General features: G+C 42.5%; 1 pseudogene; it reads left to right on the forward strand.

The window, feature by feature from the left end:
- Positions 1-24008: 24008 nt before the first annotated feature.
- On the forward strand, positions 24009-25232 carry LOC103564088 (T-complex protein 1 subunit alpha pseudogene; annotated as a pseudogene).
- The last annotated feature ends 1962 nt before the right edge of the window (positions 25233-27194 follow it).

The raw sequence follows: 27194 nt of genomic DNA on the forward strand, positions 1-27194 counted from the left end.
ATGGGTCTCAGAGGAAGACTCAATTGCAGGGTCATGTATGGTGCAGGGATCAGCCTACCCGAGTCAGAGAACTCTCCTTCGTGCCATGAAATCACTAACTCCTCTAGAAAGGGTGCGCTGGGGCTACTAAGACAGAAACAGCTTATAGACAACATGCAAAATTAGGAGGAGGTGTATATTCTCATATTTTTATGGTGTCCATATGATTTATCATCATAGTGGGACACCTTGGGGAGTGAAAGCAGTGCTGTTAATAATTACACTTGGACAACAGACATAAAGTGGGACATGGGTTACTCCACCTGTGTCCTGTTGACACAAATAATCCATAACCAATCTATAAATGAAAATTTGGGTGAGTTTATTCTGAGTCAAAACGTGAGAACCATAGCCTGGGACCTTCCTTCCTTAAGGAAGGAAAGGTGACAAAGAGTAGGGTGTACAGAGTGGTTATATACCCCCAAAAAGGATGTTTCACATATGATTGAAATGTCACTTTTACAATAGTCACAAGACTGCTCTATCAGCACAATGTCAACGAAAATAGTCCATAACCAATCTATAAATGAAAATTTGGGTGAGTTTATTCTGAGCTTAAATTTTAGGATTATAACCCGGGAGAGTCTTTCCACAAAGGAACAGAGCACTCCAAAGAAGTGGGGGTATAAGGGTGGTTATATACCCTCAAAGAGGGTGTTTCACATATGATTGAAATGTCCCTCCCACAATAGTCACAAAACTGCTCTGTCAGCACAGCGATTGATGGAAATAGCAGGTAGGTCTTCTGTCTCAGTGAACACAGCAGGGTGGCAGCCTGTTGTCTCCAGCTGAGTGGTCACAGGTGAGCTGGGTGGTCAAAGGTGAGTGCAGCAATCAGTTCCTAGCCTAAGGAAAAATGCTTATCCCTAAGGAAATGCTAATGTGGTGGGAAGTTGCACCTTTATCTCAAGGGCCTTTGTTCTGGCCATAGGAAATGTCTAAGCAGATATGCAATGCGTGCTCAATAGCCACAGTCAGGCCCTTTTGAAAAAAAAAGTCAGGCCGAATTAGGTTTATACCAAATGGCTTCCTCATATACTCCAATATATCCTATTGCTTGCCATTTTTATTTGTCAACAGCGATTGATGAAGATGAACACAGCAGGTAGTAGGTCTGTCGTCTCATGCTGGGTGGTCACAGGTGAGGTGGGTGGTCACAGCTGAATATAGTAGTAAGTTCCTAGCCTAAGGAAAGATGCTTATCCTTAAGGAAATGCCAATGTTGGGGGAAGTTACACCTTCATCTTAAGGGCATTTGTTCTTGCCAGAGGAAATGCTTAAAATGGATATACAATGCATGCCCAACAGCCATGTCAGGCCCTTTTGGAAAAACAAAGTCAGGCTGAATTAGGTTTACACCAAATGCCTTTCTCATATACTACAATATATCCTATTGTTCACCATTTTTATCTGTCAGTCCCATCCCCGGGATTCATTTCAGAGTCCTGAGCAGGAAGAGGCTTCCATCTTGGGGAAAACAGCTGTAGGGAATGAGAGAAATGTCTGTGAAGAGCTGTGGCAAAAGAGACCCATGGAGTTTTGCTGGGGGATTCCTGACAGAATGGCCCTGAGTGAAAGAGCACCGTCCCTTCTCCCTGGAGGAACCAGTAAGGGCTGAGCTCACAGGTGGAGCCCTGCACTGGTGGTTACAAATGCAGAGAACACCGTACTGGGAAAGTATATGGTGGTAAGCGCCCCCATCTACCCCAGTCCTAACCCTTAGAAGCAGCAGGAGTCCAGGTTTCCAGGTACCTGGAAGAAAGGCAAGTCCCTGAGGCAACAGGTAGATGGTAACATCCCTGAGTGGATCCCTGTAGGGTTTAGCCTAAAGCATAAGGTGACTCAGGAGCAATATACAATCCTGGGGCTCTTTAAGAATCAAGCCCTGGGGAAAGTCTGGACTTCCTGGTAACGATTGGATTTTAGGGCTCAGAATTAGTACACTTTGGATGTCCATGAATATATGAGCTTGTTTTGTAACTACAATATAGGGAGCTCTGTGAATATCTGAAAACATGTTTATGTCATAAGTAATTTTAGAAAGAATGCTGTTTGGAAGATTGTTGATTCTAGCTTGTGGGATACATTTTTTATCACAGGCAGTGAAATGCACATTGATATACATTTTGTCAAATGGAAGCACCCAGCAACACTACCCTAATCAAGATGTAGAACACGTCATCACCTCTTGTGTATCATGTCCCTTTATGGTCAATACTCACCCCCATAGGTAACCACTGTTCTGATGTCTATCATTATACATTAGATTTGCTTGTTCTTGAATTTCATACAAATGGAATCACACATTTTTTTTGACCAGCGTCTTTCACTTAACATAATACTTTTGTTGTTCATCCTTGTTGTTATGTATATTAGGAGTTCATCCTTTTATACTGTATTATTTTATCATATGACTCTACTACAATTTGCATATCTATTTACATGTTGATGGACACAAGTTGTTTCCAGATATTGGCTATTATGACTAAAGCTGCAGTAAGAGCATTCTGGTACAAGACTTTTGTGTGGACATACACTTTTATTTCTCTTGGATAAATACTCAGGAAAAGGATTTCTGGGTACACGGTAAGTATTTTTACTTTAGAAAAAGTGGCCACAGTGTTTTCCTAAGTGGTGGTACCATTTAGCCTTCCTACCAGGAATGTGAGCTCCAGTTTCTTCAGTTGTTTGTGTTGGAAAAAAGTAGAATGAGGGGAAGGGAAGTCAATATAGTGGTTCAGAGGATTCCGGAATGTACTACACTCAGCTGAGAAAGACCACACAGGGAACAGGGAGGGCTTCAGGCAGATGAGTGTAAGACATACAGGAAATCATTGGAAAACGTCTTGCCAGAGCAGACAATGTAAACATTTCCAGTTTATTAAGAGGAGGCATCGTGGTTGTACTGAGAAACAAGAGCATGTACAGAGGGGCAGAAAAACCTGTGAGCTATAGGGAGAGGGAGTTAGAAAGGCTTTGTCATTACATCGTGCAGAATGATCTCTGACCTTTGAGCCACTGCAAGAATACTACAGAGCTCTCAGTAGGAAGTTCCTCAAAACTGGAAAGAAGAATAGACAGTTTGAAAGAGCACACTGGACAGCCAGGGGAAAGTGTAGTAATAACCTCAAAGGAAGATCAGAGAAAGTAAGGTGTGAGCATATTTCCCAAAACCACAGAGCATGGTCCTATCTTGGAAAATGAAATAAAGGGAAAATGACTGATTTTGGGCTAAATATGAGGGGATTCTGGGCTTGGAGAACCTGTCGGAATATTGACATCCATGGAAGACCTGGCTGTTGGCTAGTGAAGAGACTCAGAGTGCCAGCTCTTACCTAAGAACACCAGAGCATTGGGGTGGGGGACATCACCATACACCCTGACCTGCTATGGGTACCGGACTTCCCTCTTTGGTGGCTTTTGTCTCTTGGGAACAACTGAGTCCAGGAAACAGAAGGGAAACTCCTAATAACAGACTTTCCAATTCCAGATCCTCAGCATTTCCTTCATTTGGACAACTGTTTGCTTCCTTGTCTCTATCTTAGCTTACATGTCCTTCTCTAACAGAATTAATGGATGCTCAAGTCAAAGAACTACCAACATCCTTACCACAGAGATAGGAAAGAAGCTGATCTTTGAATTTTCTTAGAAAATTAACCATTTTGCAATGTACTGGTATTGACAACACCCAGGATTAGACTAAGGGTGATCCATGAGTCAAATGGTGCTGAACTTATAGTCAGAGGAGATGTGCTTGAAGGGAAAATGTTTCAAAAAGATATAGAGAATTTCCCCCTTGATTCTGGAGTCAACCAGCACCAAGCAGACGTCTCTGTACTGTGTCAGTTTGTGATTACACAGGACTGCACAGTCTCAGCCACTCAGCTCAGAAGGAACAAGGTGACCCCTGCCTCATGAAGCCATTGCACTAACCAGAAGGAAGCAGAGAAGACCTTCCCAGCACCCCTATCCCCTACAATGAAAACATTTAGATTGAGGGTGAGGAACCCAGGGCATTGAAGACCTCAGTCTGAGTTGCAATCGATTGAGAATGTCTGGAACATGACTCTACCAATTTGACTGGACTGTCTTACATTTTCTAACTGCTGCCTCCTCTCTGTGTTGATATTCCAATAGTGTCTCTGACCTATGAAGAGAATTCTCCTAATTTTACTTCCTGTAGAAAAGCAAGATGATAATGATGATGATTTATGTGTAAAACAGACTGTGCAGTCTACCTGATGTCTTTGTATAGCCTTCAATTTCTGTTTCTCTCCCCTTTCATTTCTCCATCACATCCTTCTTAGTAAGATCTATCTTCATTACTTTATATCTCTGCTCCAAGTCCTTTTGATATGAATTTTCCTAATTAAAAAACATTAGATCGATAATATGCTGGAAATAGTAAAGTTATTATACATGTGAGTGATGATGATTAGCCTCCATTATAGTTAATGATTCTTACCTCTTGGTATTCGTGTCCTTGTGTAGCACCTTCTCACAGTGGATCAGGGCTGGTTTTTGTGTTCCATAGAATGCAGCAGAAGTGATAGTGTGTTACTTCTAAAGCTAGATCATAAAAGATATTGCAGCTTCCACTCAAATCTCTTAGCTCACTTGCTCTGAGGGAAGCCAGATGCCATACCATGATAATATTCAAGCAAATACAAATACAACATTTGACACGACCCTCTCCAACTCCAAAAGACAAATTAGATCTTCAATCATTCTTAGACAAACTGAAAGCAAGGAGAGTGAATAAGGAAGAGAAGGGATGCACAAAGAAGAGAGAAGATTCATTCTAGGGAGTGGTGAGACTTTGGGGGAGCATTTTAAGAAGAAACATGGGAACAGCTGGGGAAGATAAAGGATGTTAAGGAATTTTTATTATATGTTGTGCCATGTAACTCCTCCTTCCATATCAAAAGTGAATTATTCATTAAAAACGTGCAGTGGTTCTCAAAGTTTTTATAGTCAAATTTCTATTTCTGTTGGATCTATCATTATGCTGTGATGTATTTTAAAGCAAAGAGAAAAATTTTTATTAAGATACACATATAAAATACCTAGCGCTTAATCTATTTCCTGCCAATGTGGCCAAAAAATAATCACTCATATTATTATTTGCATTAGATAGAAACAGCAACTTGTTCATGAGGATTATAGTGTCCCACATAACCCTACTTCATAAGACCAGAATCTTGGCCTGTAAAGTTCTTCCCAGTCCTGCCAGAGACACCAGACTTCTATGCTCAGAGACACTTTCTACCTGGCAACAAGTAAGTTCTGGGCACAGAAGATTAGAGAAACTAGAAATCTTTCTCTTTTGTCTATATCATCTGGCTTCTCTGGGCCTCTGTCTCCAGCTTCTAGATCTTCTCTCAGACCCCATAGTTGGATCTAGTATCACCCAGATCCCAAGACAGCTGATGATAAAAACAGAAATGATGCCACTAACATGTGATCTGGATCTGAGGCCCAGATATGTATGCTGCATCCATGGGATCTATGGGAGGCAGAAAAAGTGCTTTCCTTTTTTGGAGTCATCTATATTTAAAAGTGCCCCATTACTAGATGCTAAGGAAGTTAGACTTAACCTGTCCCCTGCGTTGAGTGATGTACACTTCTACTCTTGTGCGGTAAAGAGATGCACAGCTATGGTCACCCCTTGTGTAGGCACAAGATTCTGTCTGTTGTCAACTCCAACTCCTAGGAATCTCATTGCAGGTCCTGTGTGGTTTCCCACTTACCTCCACCTGGGGTTAGGACAGCAGTTGCTGGAAATCAACATAGTAATTTCCTTCTTCTTTTAGAAACTGTAGGGGAGGAATACATTTCCTCTTCCCAAATGGGGGTTCGTCTGGCTGGAGAACGGATTAAATTCACATGAGACAGAATAGCAAGAGAAAATTAAACAAAGCTTTATGAGGAGCCATGGCCCGGGGCCTTTCTTCCCGAAGGAAGAAAGGGCACAGAAGAAGTGGGGTGCACAGAGTGGTTATATACCCCCAAACGGGGTGTTTCACATGTGACTGAAACGTCCCTCCCACAATAGTCACAAGATTGCCCTGCGGCACAGTGCATGATGGACACAGCAGGTAATGGTCTGCTATCCTGGTGGGCGTAGCAGGAGGCAAGTCTATGTCTGGAGCTGGGCGGTCACAGGTGAGCTCGGCAATTAGTTCCTAGCCTAAGGAAAGATGCTTAATCCTTAAGAAATACCAATGTTGGGAGGGGGAGGGAAGTCAGTTACAGAGGTTACCAGAGAAGCACAATAAAATGCAGATTTAAGTCCTTGCCTTTGGTATTGATTAAGAGTTTTTAGAGAGAAGGTCATCTCCTTTCTTCTTCCTGGTATAGAGAGGGAGGCATCTTTTACAGATAGAGATTTACCTTTCAAATGTAAACGTGTCCTAACAAAGGGCAAGTTCCATTCCTCAGAGCCTCCTTCCCTGTCCCAGTTTATCAAAAGCAATCAACCTCAAATAATCCTGATGCCAAAGAGACATACCTTGGGGTGGCCAATTCCAGTCCCCCACAAAACCCATCTTCTGCCTCAGCTCCAGTGATATTTTGCTTCTGGTTCTGCTCTTGACTTGTCTCTTTTTAGCATCCTTTGTTGACTCCTTTACTTCTAGATAGATTTAAACGTGAGTTTCCATTGGGGATTCCTATTCAATTCATTTCATCTTTTTATTTCCACTGTTTTGCTTGAATGACATTTTACCCTCCTCAGGCTTTAACTATTCACATAGAGTGATTTTCAATGGTCTAATTCTCATTCAGATTTTTCTTGGAGCTCCAGAACTGCATATCAGCTTTCCGGCTGAATATCTTCATCTGAGTAAGCCACGGACACATACAAACTCAGAATGTGCAAAATGGAATTAATCATATTCCCCACCACATTATACCCACTGCATTGCACTTAGAGAGATTTCCATCACTAGTACTGTGTAGTCTGCCCACTATTTTGATAAATGTTTTAATCACTTATTGGATAACAAGCAATTTAACAAGACATTTGAGAATCATGATTTAGGTCCTCAAAGAGGCAAGTTACAGAGATCAATAAGTAAACCTTCTGAGTGTATGTTAAATCTCTTAATAGGTACCGTTGTGTCAAGTAAGTAAGACAAATAAACCTCTTGTTTTTCAAGTACTACAAGCTCCCATTGGACTTATAACATACACACAATCCCGAGGCAGTGACAATTACTCCGATAATTGGAGGAAAATATATTTTCCATTTCTGAATGGCAAGTCAGATCCTGTAAATAAAATAGTTTGCTTGAGAAATGATATTTTTCACCTTTCCCTTTCTCAAGTGCTCTTTCCGTACCATCCATGAGTGCTTGGTGTCCACTGACTATCTGCAAATCATAGAGACTTATAGTCTGTGTGTCCATTTTACACAAGCCCCTTGTCGAATTTCAGTAGGAGCTCTTCACCTTCTGTGGAACCACTCTCCAGGTGAGCTGTGAGCTTGTCAGAAGCGAGGATGTGTCCTATGCTCACTTCATAAAACCTCATCTCCAAGACAAAATCCAACTCATCTCATCCTTCCTTACCTACTCTAGTGATGCCAAGACCAGAATTTTGCTTTATTAATGTCAAGTCTGATGTGGAGAAAGATTGTTTAGTCTTCAAGTATGGTGGTTCCTCAACAAATGGATTTTATAAACAAAAACTACCTGCCAAAATTTTGGAGCCCAGTGTTTTGGCTGACTTGAGATTTGAAAAGTAATATGTTTAAGACAAACAACAACAATGGTAACGATAAAAAAGAACTTAACTATATATTTCCACTAATTTTAAAAATTCAAGAACTTCATACCTATTAGTATGGGTAATATTGAAGAAGAAAACTAGAAAATACCACGTGTGGGTGAGGTTGTGGAGATAGGGAACTCTTTTGCATTGCTAATGGGAATATAAAATAGTGCAGCCACTGTGGAAAACCGTATGGCAATTCCTCAAAAAATTAAACGTAAAAATTACTATATGAACTAACAATTCCACTTCTGGATATATACTGAAAAACAGTGACAGCAGGGATTTGAACAGATATTAGCATATGGATGTTCATAGCTACATTATGTGCAGTAGCCAAAAGGTGGAAGCAACCCATCCACCCAACAGATAAATGGTAAGGAAAATGAGATATATATATATTTACGTAAAATAGCATGTCATTCAACCTTAACAAGGAATGAAATTCTGACACATGCTACACTATGAACCTTGAAAACATCAAGTGAAATAAGCCAGACACTAAGGGACAAGTACTGTATGATTCCACTTCTATGAGGTACCTAGAGTAGTCAAATTCATACAAGGAGAAAATAGAATGGTGGTTTCCAGGGGCTAGGTTGGGAGAGGGAATGGGGAATTAGTGTTTGAAAGAGTTCTGGAGATAGATGCTGGTGATGGTAGCACAACAATGTGAATGTAGTTAATGCCGCTAAACTGTAGATTTAAAAATGGGAAAGTTTATGTTATATACATTTTATCGCAATAATAAAATTAAAGAACTGTTTAAATTAATCTTTAGAAAAGATCATATTTGAATAAAGATGAGTTCCACTCAAGAAAGAAGAATTGGCTAACCATAATTTTGAAGGCAGAAAAAATTAAATTTTAGTGTCTCAATAGCTTGCACCCTATTTCTTAGGGAGGAAAGTGTTATCGATGGGAATATTTTAATATAAATGCTGGATATGGAAGGTAAACCCCAAGGACATTGTTCTATATAATACAGGCAGAAGAATTTGAGGTTTGGGGAAGTCTTGGAAGGGGGTGTAACAATTCAAGCTGGGAGGGAAATCGTGAAAACCTGTGTTCTGCATCATATATTCAATGTAGCACTTCCCAAATCTTCATCAGACTCTCCTGAACTCACCAACATGTGATGTGCAGGATTTTGTTGAGGAAATTGAAGAAGGTCTTAGCTTTATATCCAGACTATATGACAGGGTTAGAGAAGGCCTGGAGAATACAAATGTCCACAAGAATCGTCAGAAATCTCCCCAAGGGTCTTGAATTTTTATAGCTTTAGGAACTTACAAGCTCTAGAAAATTTCATCTGGTGTTTAAAGAAGACAGAGCTTCACAGATCTTATCCAGATTCTAAATTTAATAGCTTAAATCTTGTTTTTATGACAACAGGAAAATAAAATGCTGACGATAGGAGTCACTAATTCAGGAAAATAATCATCGATATTAGTTCATATTGAACAAAAACTCTAGTGTTTACATGAAACATTAGCTTCTCACAGAGAATAAGATAACATGAACATTCTTCCCCATAATAAGACACTTGGAAATGCTGGTGTAACATAGGCTAAGTATGCTACTGTGAAGATCTCCAATAATTTGACCCTAAGCATTCTCATGGGTTAGATATCTTCTACCTTCTTGTGCACATTGCATATCTGCACACAGAATATTTAACATGCTTGTTTTAAATTCTTGGTTCATCTGGTTCAATACTTCACTTCCTGGGGATATATATTGCCCAGTTGGCTATCTTTCTTTTGGAGTCCTTAAGTGGTATCAGTTACCCTGCTATTGATTTGTGCAGTAAAAATGCAGGTAAATTGTCTCAAAGCAAAGAAAGAGTCAGGCAAGAGCAGAGCCAAAACCATTTCCACCATCTTGTTTTCTCACTGCAGTCGTGGGGTCATCTCTCATCTTACTCATTTTCCAGCCCAAAATAGTTTCAGTCTTTCCAGAAGATTCTCTCGATTTTTGGCTAGTCTATAGTATGCATATTTGCATCTTGCCCTATTAGGTTCCCCTGGGAAAGGAGCCAGGAGATGATGCTAGTTTACAACTTTAGAAGGATCTAGAAGCAATGCTGTTATATCTCACACATCTTTATGCTATCAGCTGGGCTCCTCTTGTCTGAAATATGATGACTATTGATCACGTGTCTCAGGCATCTCTGAAGCAATCTTAGATACTGTGTTTGTGCATCAGTGGTATCTGATGGGGTAGTTTGTCTTTGGACTTTGAAAGTCTAGAAATTGATGACACTGAAATATCCATGTTCATTCTATATAATGCACTATTTAAACTTAATAACAATTAAGTTATTTAATCTTATTAATATTATTATCTTATTATATATAATTATATTATATATAATATATAATTATATATAATTAATATGTTATCTTATTAATAACAATTAAGTCAAATGTAAACATTTAAATAAATTTGGGTTGGAAGTAAGCCAGTCACAAGAAGCTAATGGAAGATACTGGTTATGGAACTGAGTGCTTCTCAGATCCTATTTTCCCAAGTCCCTCTGTTTATTTTGTTATCCCACATTAATCCAGACCGGGCTCTCCTTCTTAGCATCCTAAGTGTAGAAGTTTAGAATATTTTCTTTCCTACTTGGGCATCAAAGGAAAGTTTAGAGAAATATAATCATTTATTTACACATATGTTTATTCATATCTGGAGAAATGGGCATTATATTATTATCAAGGAGCAGATGCAAAAAGAGGATTTCTAAAATAGAAAGGATAAAAGATAAAGAAACAAATTCTCCAGTAGTATGGGAACAGTGAGGATTATTTTCTTTATTTTGGGGGAAGCAGATTATAGGGCACCTTGCAAAGAGGCCTGTCTGAAGGGTCTGCCTTGAAGAAGCTGTCCAGGGTCATCAAAGAAAAAGCAAGTTCAGTTAATTATTAATCATCCAAAAATCCTTGGGAGTCCATCTGCAGGAATAAAGATAGACTGTCTCTGAGTAATCTCTGCCGTGGTTCCTCTTTAGCAGCCCCACCTGACTTAGGTCAGGTTTGCACCATCTCCATCGTCAGAATCTTCTCAAAGGCAAAATACAACTCCTTGACCAGCTTTCTTCTTACAATGCAAAATCCAAAATCAGCTAGGGCAGGGGTTCTGTGTGCGTGTGTGTGTGTGTATGCGGGTGTGTCTGGTTTGTCCCTCTAGGAAACAAAACAAAACAAAGTGAAAGCACAGTGCAATAGGCAAAAGGGGAAATAGTTCCTAACTGAAATACATCTCAGGACTCCTGCTTCAAGGCAAAGACAAAAATCTTGGTTACCACCAAATAGGCCACAAGGGGGCACTGTGGGACTGCCAAGCTGCAAAAGTTTCTGGGGCAGAACCAGCTGTCTGGGACCAGGAGGGTTAAGGAACAACCTTGTTTGGTGCTTTGATCCCCTAGAAGGCTTACTAGTAGAGACATTACTTGGAGGTGTGCTGTCCCAGCCTGGAGCCATGAACTTCAGCTGTGCAGTGGTGAGGGAGTCTCTCTGAGCTTGGAAGGGAAAGTGAAGGGTGTGGAGCTGAGAGGAGGCAGCCAGCCAGCATGCCCCAGGCAGGGACAGGTAGAGGGACACCAGCTACAAAGGAAAAGGAAAGGAGCTGAGGGCAGGGGCATGATGCCTAACCCAGCCTAGCCTAGACCAGCCCAGTCAAGCCCCATATGTCATGGAAGAAGCTTTGCAGGACAAAGCAATGTTCCTGGATCAGCTGAGCCAGGGACATGGCAAGGGAGGCCAGGCTCATGGGAACCAGAGGAGACAATGACATCAGAGCCATGACATCACCACCTAACCTCCAGTCAGAGAAGGGATGCTCAGAACTTCATCTCTTATGGAACCACAACTCTGAGCAGTGAGACACCTAACCAGTTTTGCTCCACCCTGCCATGGGCTCCAGGCTTCTCTGCTGTGTGGCCCTTTGTCTCCTGGGAGCAAGTAAGTCCTTGATACAAGTGGGACATCTCTGTGCTATGCCTGACAGTGGCCTGAATCCAAGGCACCATCGGGATCCCTCTTCTGTTCTTTCTCCAGCCCCTGTCCTCTTCTTTCACAGGTGCAGTGGATTCTGGAGTCACTCAAACACCAAGACACCTGATTAAAACAAAAGGACAGCAAGTGACACTGAGATGTTCCCCTATCTCTGGGCACCCCCGTGTATCTTGGTACCAACAGGCACTGGGCCAGGGCCCCCAGTTCCTCTTTCAGTATTACATGGGGAGAGAGAATGGAAAAGGAGACATCCCAGATCGATTCAAAGGGCAGCAGTTCAGTAACTATTGCTCTGAGCTGACGGACTCGGCCCTGTATCTCTGTGCCAGCAGTGCAGCACAGCCCTGCAGAGTCACCCGCATTCTGTGCACAAACCTCCCTGCCCCGGCATGGAGCAACCTCAGAGCCAACAGATCTGTGAGGACCTCAGGGCTGCAGCAGGAGAGAAAAACGCGTTAGGCCCCTGGAAAGTACAGCCTCCAGCTGTTCTGCCACTCAGGGACATCAAACAGCAGAGGACAAAAGCATCTGTTCAGAGGATTGTGCTATATCAATAGCTTCACTCCAAAACCACCTTCCACTCCTGGCCCACTATGCTACAGGCTAGAGGAAGAGTTTGTAATTTATAGCTGACACACTCTTTTTTTCAGGGGGGAGAGATTTTGGGGGAACAAAATTGCTCAATAACTGTGTAATCTAGAAGATACAATCACAGGGATTTTCTGTATATAATTTTTGGAGAAGAAAATGAGATTTTGGGAAAGTCTAAGAGAAAATATAATTAAAAATGGTTGAAATAGAGCTACTAGATTATATAAAAACAAAAACAACAACAAAAAAACTGTGCTATTTGTAACCCGATCTCTTTGTTCCCCTGCCTCCCAAAGTCTTCAATACCCAGAAAATATACAGCAGGGCCTTACAGCACCTGGCGTCACCCAGCGGATGCTCCCAGGTGAGGACATGACTACTCAGATTATGTGATGATGGTGTGAGAACCCTGGAATTGATTCTGGCTTCTTCCTTCTTGACTTCTCCCTCCAATCTTGCCTCCTTGAGCCCAGCCAAGTATCTCCCAAAACACAGATGCGGGCATGCCTTCCCTGATTATAAGCAGGCAGAGGCTCTCCAACTTCCCCATGATAAATTCTGCTTTCCTGGAATAGCTTTCTAGCACTTCACCCCTGTGGAGACCTGAAATTGGCCACCCCAAGATATGTCTCTTTGGCATCAGGATTATTTGAGGCTGATTGCTTTTGATAAACTGGGACAGGGAAGGAGGACTGGAACTTGCCCTTCGTTAGGACACATTTACATTTGTAAGGTAAATCTCTATCTGTAAAGGTGCCTCCCTCTCTGTACCAGGAAGAAGAGAGGCGATGACCTTCTCTCTAAAAACTCTTAATCAATACCAAAGGCAAGGACTTAAATCTGCATTTTATTGTGCTAGTCTGGTAACCTCCTGTAACTGACTTCCCTCCCCCTCCCAACGTTGGCATCTCCTTAAAGATTAAGCATCTTTCTTTAGGCTGGGAACCGATTGTGGCGCTCATCTGTGACCCCCCCCCCCCCCCCCCCCCCCCGCCACCCAGCCTGAGGCAACACACCTGCCACCCCTCGGGGTTCACTGGGACAGCAGACCTATCTGCCGTTTCCATCAAGCGCTGTGCTGACAGAGTAGCCTCCTGACTATTGTAAAAGGGACTTTTCGATCACATGTGAAACACCCCGTTTGGGGGCTATATAACCACTCTGTGCACCCCACTTCTTTGGTGCCCTTTCTTCCTTCGGGAAGAAAGGCCCCGGGCCATGGTTCCTCATAAAGCTTTGTTTAATTTTCTCTTGCTATTCTGTCTCATGTGAATTGAATTCGTTCTCCAGCCAGACGAACCCACATTTGGGGAGAGGAAATGTCCTCCTCCCCTACACCCCGGAGATTCCATTACCTTCAGAGCATCACTTCTTGGCAGTCTTGGGTTGCATTTTACTCTGTGACCTAAGAGCTCTTGGCCACATTTCCTGTAACACCAATGACTTTTAGATCCTCTACATGTTCTCTTGGTGTTCCCATGGCCTAGATGTCTCTTCCCTTCAACCCAAACACGGCCAGACACTATTCATGTTTCAAGGACTGGCTCAGCCGTGCCTCCCTCTTTGCTTCTCACCCTGACGTTCCACAGTGCTATCCTGTTGATTAGTCTGCTCAGGCTGCTGTAACAAAACACTGCAGGCTGCGTGATTTAAACAACAGACATTTATTTTTCACAGTTTTGGAAGCCAGAAATACAAGATCAAGGAGCTGGAGTTGGTTTCTGGTGAAAACTACTCCTGTTTGAAGATAGCCACCTTCTAGCCGAGGCCTCACATGGTCTCCGTGTGCTCAGCTGTAGAGACAGAAAGGCTCTCTGTGTCGCCTCCTCCAATTATAAAGCATCAGTCTTATCGGGTTAAAATCCCACTCTCATTATGTCATTTAACCTTAATTATCTGCCCAAGGCCCTGTCTTCATAGATAGTCACTTTAGGGTTTAGGACTTCAACACCTGAATTTCTAGGGGACACAATTGCATCCACAACTATATTGCTCCCTTTCTTTTACTTTCATAGGAAAATTGAATATATAATTGATAATCTTTGACATTTGTGAAATGAATAAATTAATGCCCACTGATACAGAGCCATGGAGTATTGTTATTCACTCTTTTCCCTTCACCATAATCTCTTCGTACCTGAAATATAGTGGGTAGTCATTGTGGATAGTCTTGGCTTTCCATCCAACTTCTGCAATGTTCTGAGCAATCGTGTTCTCATAGCCAGGAGTGACGACCAGTCCTATAAAGGACCCTAATTGTTTCTAAAGCTGGAATATGCTGATGTTCTTTTGGAATAGAGAAATTGTTTTACGGTAATCTTCATGGTCCTGTGAAGAATTTTCCATCACCAGCCACTACCACATCTTTAGACACCTCTCTTGCTGTCATCAAGGATGTTTCTCAGAAATTAACATGAAAAACTGATAAAGAAAATTGCTGTGCTCGGTAATGAAACCTTAACATCATTGCCAATTAAAGGAAAATTTTGTGTTTGTGTGTGTGTGTGTGTGTGCATGCGAGTGTGTTTTCTTGTGAAGATAGATGAAATGAAAATAGTTTGTCTCTGGGTGGAATTTATTACCAGTCATTGGGCCACTGAGCAGAACTCATCACTCCTTCTGGGGAGTAATAGGAAATGTCAGGCTCAACTGTGTCGACCTTAACTATGGCTACAGGGGTGATTCTTTCAAGATTTTATAAATCCAAAAATAAATATGCAAAATAGATGAACCTTCTTACAAAACGCACTATCTAAAATTTGGTAATAATTAATTTAAATACACAGTGTGGAAATACATGGATCTGATTAATTGGGAGGAGCTCTGGAGCATAATGTTTCCACACTGGATCCAGTGAGATCATCTGACTATTTTTGTGTCCTGTGTGATTTGGGCTTGTTTTCTCCCCATTAGCATAGCAATTGCAATGGTGCAGCAATTACTTCCTTCTCCATTGAAATGTTGATTCAGACAATCTTTTCCTCCTCAGGCTGGGTTTGGACTTGAAGATCAACCCTAAAGCAGCCAGGCTGGGAGAGCAATAGAATGGGTGTGGGGTGGGGGATGGGAGGGCTGCAGGGGTGGGTGTTGTGGGGAATTTCTGTTCTTGATTTAGACAGAAGGTGGGAATCCACAAGATTGTGGACCTTCAGCCACGAGGAGGCACTGTGGACTCACAGTCCTTACTGCAAGGCACCCTGGGAGGGTTGACAGAGTGGCCAAGAGGGGACAGTTAGGGGAATTCTTGGTCATGCCTGCATCAGGCTGGGAATTTGAGTTCACCTGGTTCACTGGTCCTGGGACACGGGGAGCTAACAAGCTCCTGTTGACGAAAATAATCCCTAACCAATCTATAAATGAAAATTTGGGAGAGTTTATTCTGAGCTGAAATCTGAGGACCATGGCCCCGGGCCTTTCGTCCCAAAGGAAGAAAGGACACCAAAGAAATGAAGTATACAGAGTGGTTATATACCCCCACACAGGGTATTTCACATATGATTGAAATGTACCTCCCACAATAGTCACAAGATTGCCCTGTCGGCACAGTGCTTGATGGACACAGCAGGTAGTGGGTCTGCTATCTTGTCAGGCATAGCAGGAGACAAGTCTATTGTCTCGAGCAGGGTGGTCACAGGTGAGCGCAGAAATCAGTTCCTAGCCTAAGGAAAGATGCTTAATCCTTAAGGAAATGCCAACGTTGAGAGGGGGAGGGAAGTTGCACCTTTATCTCAAGGGCCTTTGTTCTTGCCATAGGGAATGGCTAAAGCAGAAATACAATGCATGCTCAAGGCCTTGGTCAGGCCCTTTTGGAAAGACGAGGTCAGGCCTAATTAGGTTTACACCAAATGGCTTTCTCATATTCTCCAATATATCCTATTGCTTGCCATTTTTGGTCACTCCTCACTACCCAGGGAAGTGGAGACCTGCCTTGAACCTCAGTGGCCACCAAGTGGCCATCTCCTGGAGCCTGCACAGGAAGCGGAGGGTGAAGGGGTTGGGGCAGCAAGGGCTGGGTAACTGGTGTCAGGCAGGAGCAGGCAGAGGGAAATCAGGCATGTTGTGGGCTGTGGGGATGGGACTCAATTCACACCCACCCATTGTTGAGGCCTGTGCAGGACAGGATTGGCACGTAGAGTAGTGGACCCTGAGTCCTGCCAAGGAGGATAGTGGGCCAGGGGTGTCTGCAGAGACAGCAACAGCAGAGCAATGATGTCAAAGCTGTGACCTCATAGGCAAATGCTCCTATCAGGGAAACGGGAGGTTGAGACCTTTAGACTCCACCCCTGAGAGGGGAGATATCTTGGGTTCTTGATGCTGCCATGGTCTCCAGCCTCCTCTGCTGTGCGGCTCTTTGTCTCCTAGGAGCAGATGAGTCCTGGACACAGGGTGACAGGCTCTGTTGTGGGTTTGCCATGCTGGAAATAGGAGCCGTCCATGATGGCTGCAACAAGAGGCTGTCCCTGTGCTCTGCCCTCAGCTTCTTTCTGTCTCCTCCCAACAGGCCCAGTGGATTCTGGAGTCACCCAAACCCCAAGATACTTGGTCAAAGCAAAAGGACAGCAAACAACACTAAGATGTTCCCTATATCTACACATCTCTCTGTGTACTGGTACCAACAGGCCTTGAGCCAGGGCCCTCAGTTCCTCATTCAGTATTACAGTGGGGAAGAGAGAAAAAGAAGACATCCTGTATTGATTCTAATGGCAACAGTTCAGTGACTATAGATCTGAGCTGAATGTGAGAGTCTTGCAGCTGACGGGCTCTGCCCTGTATGTCTGTGCCAGCAGCTCAGCACAGCCCCACATGATCACCAGCCTACAGCACAAAAACATTCCTGCCCTAGCTGAGAAAGTGACAACGAGGGTGGCAACTGCCAGCCAGACAGGCTTAGGCCCTCATATATATCAGACAGGCCTTCCCCTCTGTAGGGGAGGAAGACTTTTCCTCTACCTAATGTGGGTTCGTCTGGCCAGAGAACGAATTAAATTCACATGAGACAGAATAGCAAGAGAAAATTAAACAAAGCTTTATGAGGACCATGGCCCGGGGCCTTTCTTCCCGAAGGAAGAAAGGGCACCAAAGAAGTGGGGTGCACAGAGTGGTTATATACCCCCAAACAGGATATTTCACATATGATTGAAATGTCCCTCCCACAATAGTCACAAGATTGCCCTGTGGGCACAGCACTTGATGGACACAGCAGGAGGTAAGTCTATTGTCTTGAGCTTGGTGGTCACAGGTGAGTGCAGCAATCAGTTCCTAGCCTAAGGAAAGATGCTTAATCCTTAAAGAAATGCAAACATTGGGAGGGGGAGTCGATCATGGGAGATTACCACACAAGCACAGTAAACAAAATGCAGATTTAAGTCATTGCCTTTGGCATTGATTAAGAGTTTCTAGAGACAAGGTCATCTCCCCTTTCTTCTTTCTGGTACAGAGAGGGAGGTGCCTTCACAGATAGAGGTTTACCTTACAAATGTAAATGTCTTCTAACAAAGGGCAAGCAAGGTCCACTCCTCAGAGCCTCCTTCCCTGTCCCAGTTTATCAAAAGCAATCAGCCTCAAATAATCCTCATGCCAAAGAGACATATCTTGGGGTGGCCAATTCCAGTCCCCACACCTGACACTCTCCCTGCTGCTTCTGTATGTGATGTGTTTCATGTTCATAGAACTCAAGCAAAAGTAGTATTATTTTCCATGTTTACATATGTGAGGATAAGTAACTTTCCTGGGTCCCGATATTTCATACTGGGCAGAGGGAAGAATCAAACTCAAGTCTATTCCTCAACACCTGCAGTCCCCTCCCCTAGAACTGTCCCCTCATGGGGCTTCCCTTTTCTAGGGCCAGATTAGCAGGACTGGGAAGGTCATGCATTGTATGTGGTTATCATGACCTCTTTACTGACAACTTCAGGAACACATGACTTCAAGGCAAAGCATATCCACTGATCCTTCATTGAGACAAAAAAGAAAGATACCATTTCTGTACTGTAGCTGCGGCATCAAACTCAGTCATGTGTTATCTTTCACTGGGGCTGTGTGAGTAGGTAGGTTTCCAGATCTGCCTTCCCAGCTGTACAGCAAAGGGAATGAGATATTTGCAAGGAACAGCACATTTTCCTGTATGTGATACAATTATCACAAAGGAACACAAAAAATTGTTATTTCTTCCTTAGTTTCTCTTATTCAACAAACATTTTTATTCCTTTACTTTGTAGAAGGTATTGTATCACATAAAATAGAAAATTAAAATATATTTGTTTCCTTTGAGAGTTTTAAGGTCTTCATTATTAAATGTATAACATTTACTTTAAACATTTAAAGGTTTCTATGGAAACCTCCTGTCACATAGTGCAAGCTCTGAGTACATTAATGCACAACAGTTCAGTTCTGCTCCAGGTAGAAGACTCAGAAAAAAAATCATGCTATCGTTTATTGACAGGTTATCACATGACAAACAAAAGTCCTTCATTTCTAAAATTTCAATTAATGATCATAGAAAAACCTAAGAGGCAAATTAAATTACTGTTCTCAATTTAAAGATGAGGAATTTGCCCTTGAGGGAAATAACTTGACCAAGTCAAATAGCTACTAGGATGATGCAGAAGTGGGACTCAGACCCTGCCCTGTCTCCCTCTTAAGCCCCACGTTTATAACTCTGCGCTAGAATGCATTTTCACAGAGAGATGCCTTCCTTCAAAATCAGGATGCTGTCCCCTATGTCCCTATCAGACACACTGGCTCTAATGAAATCATTGACAGGGGTCAGTTTACCCAGGAGAGAGTGTGCAGAGAAAGAGCCCTGACCAGGCATCATGGACACCTGGCTCTGATGCCCATTCCAGCACCCGCTGCCAGTCAAGACCTGAGGCCGGTTTCTCGACATGTGAGGATGAATTTTTTCATGTATGAAATGAGACAAATAATATCTCTCTGTATTAGTTGATATTCTCCAGAGAAACACAACAGAATATAAACATATATACATTCTATCTATTATGAGGAATTAGCTCACACTATTGCGGAGGCTGGTAAGCCCAAAATCTGCAAGCTGGGTTGGTGTGCTGGAGACCCAGGGAGAGCCCATGTTTAAGTCTGAAGGCTGTTAGGCCATAAGAGCTGATGTTGCAGCTGAAGGCCACCAGCTGGACAAGTCTCTCTCACCTGGGGGAGGATCGGTCTTTTCATTCTATTCCAACTTTAGTTTTTGTCCTTCTTTCCAAGGCCCCAGAGATACCTAGTCACCAAGATCCCAGACATGTGGTTCTGCTAAAGGGAAACCAGCACATTAGAAGGTGACCAAAGGTCCAATACCATGTACTCAGGACCAGCTATATAATTTGCAGAGCACATAGTTCAAATGTTTCTAAGTATTTGAGGATCATGATAGCAGATCATGGAACCAATTGGGTACAGGGTTATTCTAAGTATGGGATTGTGTATGACAAGATACAGCCTATGAGCTCCATGATATTTATTAATTAATTCATGGCAGCCATTCTTGACAAGGAAATATTCCCCATGGAATGGATGTCTCAAATAAAGAACAGAGCATTTTCCACTTACCCTGGAGCCTGCCACCTCTCCCCAAGTATCTCACACATCTGGACTCCTTTGTGCCAGGACGTCATCTGAAGCGCTGAGCAGCCATCATCTTGCCACAGAGAAAGGTCAGTCACAGTTATGAGGCTGCTCCGTCTGCTGCTGTCTCGCCCCAAACCTGGGAAGCCAGTGCTCCGCTGAACATGAAGGTGCTCTAGCTACAGTGGGCAGGTGCCCCATCTGTCATGAATTGATAAGAAACAGAGCAAACAGTTCCTAAAATGCTGATGAGCCTGCCCCTGAGGTCTGGCAACCGGATACCAGGAGAATCATTGTAGGTGGAAGGACCTCAACAGGATTCTGGTCAGTAAGCAAAGTAGAAATGGACACTTGAAGGAGTATTTGGTACACAAGAGTCAGAAAAGGCATCAGAAAACCATAGGATCCTCCCTAAGATTCAGAACTACAGAGTTATGTGGATATGTAAATCTAGTATATTAATGAAGAATTCTATCACAAGAATAAATATATATAAAGTGAGAAACTGGTTTGCAAAAAGGTTAAGAACTACTTGTAACGCATGTAACAATTCAGAGAAATGCATGCTTCCCATTCTAAGCTGTTCCTTGTGCATTTATTTTTGATTGGATCTTCTGGGGGAAGGGAGGTGGCCCCTTGTGACAGGTGACTCTGGGGCCCACGCAGGGAGAGTGACATCTCACAATGACTCCCAGGAGAGCTCTGTTCCCCTTTCATCAGCACAGAGACCCAGAAGACCCCTCCGTCTGCCCTGCTCCTGCCATGAGTGGTGGCCTCCTGTGCTGGGTGGCCTTTTGTCTCCTGCAGGCAGGTGAGTCCTGGGCAGGGATTTTCATGAGTGAAAATGTCAAGGTCTCATTGCTAAGCCTTTCTGTTGTGTCTGTAGCATCAGCTTCTTCTCTTTCACCACAGCTCCAGTGAATGCTGGTGTCACTCAGAACCCAAAATTCCAGGTCCTGGGAACAGGACAGAACATGACACTGAGATGTGCCCAGGATATGAACCACAGCTACATGTACTGGTATCGACAAGACCTGAGACATGGGCTGAGACTGATCCATTATTCACGTGCTGCTAATGTCACTGAAAAGGGAGATATTCCCGAGGGGTACAGAGTCTCTAGACCAAATACAGAGAACTTCCTCTTCACAGTAGAGTCTGCTACCCCCTCCCAGACATCTGTGTACTTCTGTGCCAGCAATTACTCCACAGCGCTGCATGGCTGACTCCTCTCTGCACAAAAAGCCAGGGGTAGTCCCTGCACCCTGGGACTTAGCCAGGCTCTTTGCGGACTCCTAGGCCTGGGTCCTTGGTAGCCCCAGGTAGCTTGTGCGTGCAGTGTGAACCCTGGAGTGTACTGAAGTTCTTCTCCAGGGCAGTCTCAGCCAGGCCTGGCCCAGACCAGGCTCTTGGATGGACATGTCTCCACCTTTGGTCTTTGTCTTTCCTCTGTGGATGCCCTGCTAGCTGGGAAGATGCTTCCCTAGCTTGACCACCCTTGTCATGGGGCTGAGTCTGATGCCTCCAGGATGGAAAGTCATTGGGAAGTAGATACATCTAGACTTTCTCATCTCTCCCTGTGCACCTCGTTGCTCTCTCTAAGGTTCTCCCCCAGCCCCAGCCATCATGTGGTCTCTGCTTCTGCCTACCTTTCCTGACTGGGGCAGTCACCCCACAGGCCTTTCCGGGACTTTCCTCTCTTGACCTCCCAGGCCCCAGCTTGCACAGCTTGCCCTGCTTTCTCTGCTCCAGCCACCCTGCTAGTCCTTCCTCTTGTCACATCCCTTCCCATCTCAGAGACTTCAAAGGCTATTTCCTTTGCACTGGACATGGACCCTTCCTCTTTGTAGTGGCTTATTCCTACTCACGCTCCCAGTCAACATCCCACTGTGTGGCCAGACACTTGTGAGTGAACCTGTTTCCCAGGTGAATTGTGGGCATAGTTGGGATGTCTCTGTTCTGTATTTTCCAGGTCTCAGCTACAAAGGTCTCTCTCATGACTGTGGATACCGTCTCCCTCCTACTCAGAAGCAGGGTTCTGTCTCCTGCTTTTCTCTCCCTCGTGAGCTTCTGTGATGCTGGTGTTATACCTGGTCATCATGAGGAGACCAATGGAGACAGGGGATGCAATCTCATCTCTAGAAACATCCCTGGATCCAGTTCTGTTGTACCCGAAGGCAAGCACTCTGGTCTCCCTTTGGGCTCCACAGTCTGAGAAACGTCCTTCATAGATTCATAGTTGATCAGCTCAGAGATCTGATGACAAACCAAAGTTAAATCCTCAGAGCAGAGGGAATAGCCGTGCAATTGTGCAATGGCAGCAGGAATACAGTGCTGGAGAGATGCCTGCTCCCCATGTAGAGACCTGGCTCCAAAACAGGAAAGAGCAGAGAGGGCTAAAGAGCCCCAAACACGTGTGAGACGATTGAAAGACAATTCCTAGGACAATCCTTCCCTCCACTGACCACAATCAGTTCCTAGTAAGCCTGTCTGACCACTTGTCTCACCCGATCAGCTGAGTACCCAGGATATCACATGTTCCAGCATCTTGTAACAACAGGGCGAATAATTAAGATGCCAGCCTCCTTCCTGCAGCACAGTGACCCCCACCTCTGGAAACTTGGTCTCTTCAGCAGAGAGCTCTGTCTTCTCCTGGCCAGTTCTAGCTCAGAAGGCATAATTCATGATTAATGTAACTTCTTAATCTAAGAAAATGAGAACATATGATTTCAAAGAAAAGCACATTAATTTTACTTTGTAAAAGTCAGCACTAAGTAGAAACTGAGTACTTTTGGTCCCAACTAGTCTTAAATTGACTGATGGTAGAACAAATCTTTGATGCAAAGACTTGGGGTCCTAGCGGTTTTCACTTTTCAGTTCCCAGTTACTCAGAATATTTGAGAGTCAACGAGTTCTCCTGTGTCTGAGATGCTATGAATTTATAAAAGAATGTTTGCTTGTTGAGTAAGCACAGGAGCATTGTTTTTCTAAGCCATTTTGTTACTTGGTATGGGAATTTCCAATTTAAAATACAACAGTTTTTTTTTTTTAAAGATTGGCACTTGAGCTAACAACTGTTGCCAATCTCGTTTTCTTTTTTTTCTTCTCTCCAGTACATAGTTGTATATTCTAGTTGTGAGTGCCTCTGGTTGTGCTGTGGGACGTCACCTCATCATGGCTTTATGAGCAGGGCCATGTCTGCGCCCAGGATTTGAACCGGCGAAACCCAGGCCTTCTGAGGAGGAGCGCAGGAACTTAACCACTCAGCCATGGAGCTAGCCCCTAGAGTACGATCTTTAACCTGAATGAAAATAAGGTCTACAAATATAATTCTAATATCTAGGATATTTCTTGATGTTTTGGATTGGGCAAAAAAGGAAAGAAGAGGGGATGTCTATAGATTTAGGAATTTATATAATCCCCTTGGAAGAACAGGAAGCAATTGTCCTGACTATATGGCCTTATGGGCTGTAATTTATAGAAAGAGTGTAATTATGCTAAACCCAGAAAATTGGAATTGTATTTTGGAGCTAACACAGGGGCTGCCTTGAGAGCACTTTTGGCGACTAGGAACCTAAAGGCACTGGTTTATTTCACAGCCCAGAGTACAGTTGACAGTTCTTGGGATCACGTGTTTGGGAGTTAGATTGGAGATGCTGCAAAAAGTAGAGACTCTTGAAGTTCTGCACTCTCCATCCAGGCCCCTCAAGAATGCCACAGATTAACTTCAGACAAATATCCTTACACTATTAAGAACATTAGAGCAAAAACCAATGAGGAAAATTGAGCGGAAACAATAAACATTTGAAATGGAGTATCATTTGCCGTTACAACATATGAATGCTTGAAAAGTTCAAATGTTTTGTATTCAAATGAATACAAAAGGGAATTGAAAGAAGAGCAAGGAAAAAAATATCGTCAAAAAAATCATCTAACAAAAATGCATCAAATAGAGTGTCTAGAAATGATTAATATAATCACTAGAAAGAATGAATATTTTTGGAAGAGATTGCCTGATTAATGCTGCTAAGACATCCATGTCTTCCAAAGTCATTGGAATAAATGGTGATTTCTTTGCTAATATGGTGTTAGACGCTGCCTTGTTATTAAATTCACAGTTATAGGAGGCCAGCCTGACTATCCAGTGTATTCCATTATTATTCTGAAAGCCCTTGGGAGAAGTCAGATGGAGAGTGTGCTCAGCAGTGGCTATGCACTCAACTGTGTGGTGGGATCCCAAGCCATGCCCAAGAGAATAGTTAATGCAAAAATCGCTTGCCTTGACTTCAGCCTGAAGAAAACAAAAATGAAGCTTGGTCTACAGACCCTGAAAAACTGCATCAGATTAGACAGAGAAAATCAGATATCACCAAGGGGCAAATCCAGAAGATTCTGGAAACTGATGTCAATGTTATTCTAACCACTGATGGAATTGACAATATGTGTCTGAACCATTTTGCAGAGACTGGCACTATAGCAGTTAGAAGAATTTTAAAAAGGGACCTTAAATGCATTGGTAAAGATTCTGGAGTAATTACTCTGTCAACTCTGGCCAGTTTGGAAGGCAAAGAAACTTTTGAAGCTTTAATGTTAAGACAAGCAGAAGAGGTGGTACAGGAGAGAATTCATGATGATGAAGTGATCTTCATCAAAAACACTAAAGCCCATACATCTGCATCAGCTATCTTTTGTGAAGTGAATGATTTCATGTGTGGTGAGATGGAGTGCTCTTTACAAGATGTTCTTTGTGTGGTGAAGAGAGTTTTGGCATCAAAAATCTGTGGTTCCAGGTGGGGGTGCTGTAGAAGCAGCCTTGTCCATGTATCTTGAAAACTATGCAGTCAGCACAGGGTCCCCGGAATAGCTTGCTATTGCAGAGTTGCAAGCTCTCTTCTTGCTATTCCTAATGCATTGGCAGTTTATGCTTCCCGAGACTCCATAGATCTGGCTGCAAAGTTAAGAGCTTTTCATAATGAGGTTCAAGTTAACCAAGAATGCAAAAATCTAAAATGGATTAGTCTTGATTTGGTCAATGGAAAACCTTGAGACAACAAACAAGCAGAGGTGTGTGAACCAATCATAGTTAAAATTAAGAGTTCGAAATTTGCAGTGGAGGTTGCAATTACTGTTCTTCAAATTGATATTATTAAATTACACCTAGAAAGAAAAAAAGATGATAAGTATGGAGGTTATGAAGATACTGTTCACTAGGGAGCCCTTAATGACTGATCTGTTTTCTCTTTTATTTATAATAATGTTAGATGCAATTGGCTTGTACTTTGAATATTACACATTAAAGTACAATGAGCTATTAGCCTGGGTTCTTGTGAAGTGAGAGATAGTTTCCATCCTCACTTTAGTCCTCTGATTTCATATATTATATGACTTAGTACATTATTAGTTTTTTAAGAAAATGAAATTCAAGGTTAGTTTAAGCATGGCTGTTAAGCAATTTCATCCTCTTTGAGCACACAGTGCTATGCCCCTCTCACCCGCAATGCTTAGGGCAGCAACAGTACGATGTCCACAGTTTTGCTCCATTGTGTATAACAGGGTAACAAGAATCCCACAGCCAGATGCTCCAAAGGATGGCCCAAGGCCATAACCCTTCCTTAATGTTGACCTAAGGGGAAAAAGATATCATTTATTCTTCTGTGGACATAGGGTTCAAATATTAAACTATTATCTTTCCTCTTAATGTTATAACAGTAAGCTATCCTTTCAAATTCAATTTTTATTTTAATTGTTTAGGAACTGATTTATACTTCTATGACATCCATCCCCACTACCTCCCCTTATTCTTAATTTAAAAGATTTATAATGCCTTGTGTGTGTTGGAAGTTAACTAGTGCAGTCAAGGTTTTTACCTTGGGAGGCAAAATCAATGAACTCCCAAGTCCCAGCAGTGGATAACCTAGTATCCATTGGTTAGTGCATGGCCAATACCTGGGAAATGTTATCTAACTACACATAACTAATTATAGTCTTAAAATTGCACTGTGACTGTTCATTTGCAAGCTCTCCTCAGGACTACTTGCTCATGTTTTCCTTTCCTGGGTTAAACCAAGTTCTTTAGCTATTGCAATAGAGAGGGCTGCAAAGCCTACATTGATTTTGAGTACATCAACATCCTCCAGTGACGACCTGCTTTGGCAAACTAAAGGAGTGATTAACGGAATAGAAGTCTAAAAATCTTGGATGGAGTCATTCAAAAAACAATAATAGAAAAGCTAAACAACAGAGTAGATTCTCCTAAAGATATTATTAATAACATAAAAGACAGATCTGAAGAAATTACCTAGAATGTAGCATGGAAAATTAAATGTGAAACATGACAGACAAGTGAAACGGCAGGGAAGAAAAATCATGCATAAAATTTTGTTAGATTGTACATAATATTTTATTAGAACTTCCTCTTTTTTTCTTACATATACTTGAAGTTTCAGAGAGAGAAAACAGGGAGACTGAAATAAGGTGATGTAGTATCAGATGTTAACTGAGAATTTTCCAGAGGTGATTAAAGACATAAATCCTCAGATTAAAGAAAAGAATCCAAATGAATCCCCAGTAAGGTTAATAGATATGTCACAGTGAAATTATAGAGCTTGAATGACAAAGTTTTTGAAAGAAGTCATAAAGAAAAGACAAATATCTCCTAAAGAAATAGTTAGACTGAGAGCAATGCTGGAAGTCAAAACAGGGTTAAAAATAACAATTATTGAGCCATCCCTGATGGTCTAGTGATTAAAGTTTTGTGCTCTCACCCCTTCAGTGGCCCCAGTTCCTTTCCCAGTGGCAGAACCATACCACCCGCCTGTAACTTGCCATGCTGTGGCAGCAGCTCACACAGAAGAAATAAAAGGACTTACAGTTATATATATAGCCATGTATTGGGGCTTGGGGGAGAAAAAACAAAAAGAGGAAGATTGGCAAGAGATGTTGGCTCAGGGTGAATCCTTATTTGCAAAAAAAAAAAAAGAAGAAGAAAAAAAACAGTTACTATTCTGGTCTTCATTCATTTAATAACAAGGTTGATGAAAACATATTTTGAGGAGAAAATAAAAAAAATCTCAAAATTATACTTAAGAAAGATGGAAAATGATTCCAGAAGAGAGGTATGGAACACATATGTGTTCTCTCATGCGTGACCCTCTGTCTCCTGGGGGCAGGTGAGTACTCAGAAAACCAAGC

The sequence above is a fragment of the Equus przewalskii genome, chromosome 4 (genome assembly GCF_037783145.1).
Source record: "Equus przewalskii isolate Varuska chromosome 4, EquPr2, whole genome shotgun sequence".
Lineage (NCBI taxonomy): Eukaryota > Metazoa > Chordata > Mammalia > Perissodactyla > Equidae > Equus > Equus przewalskii.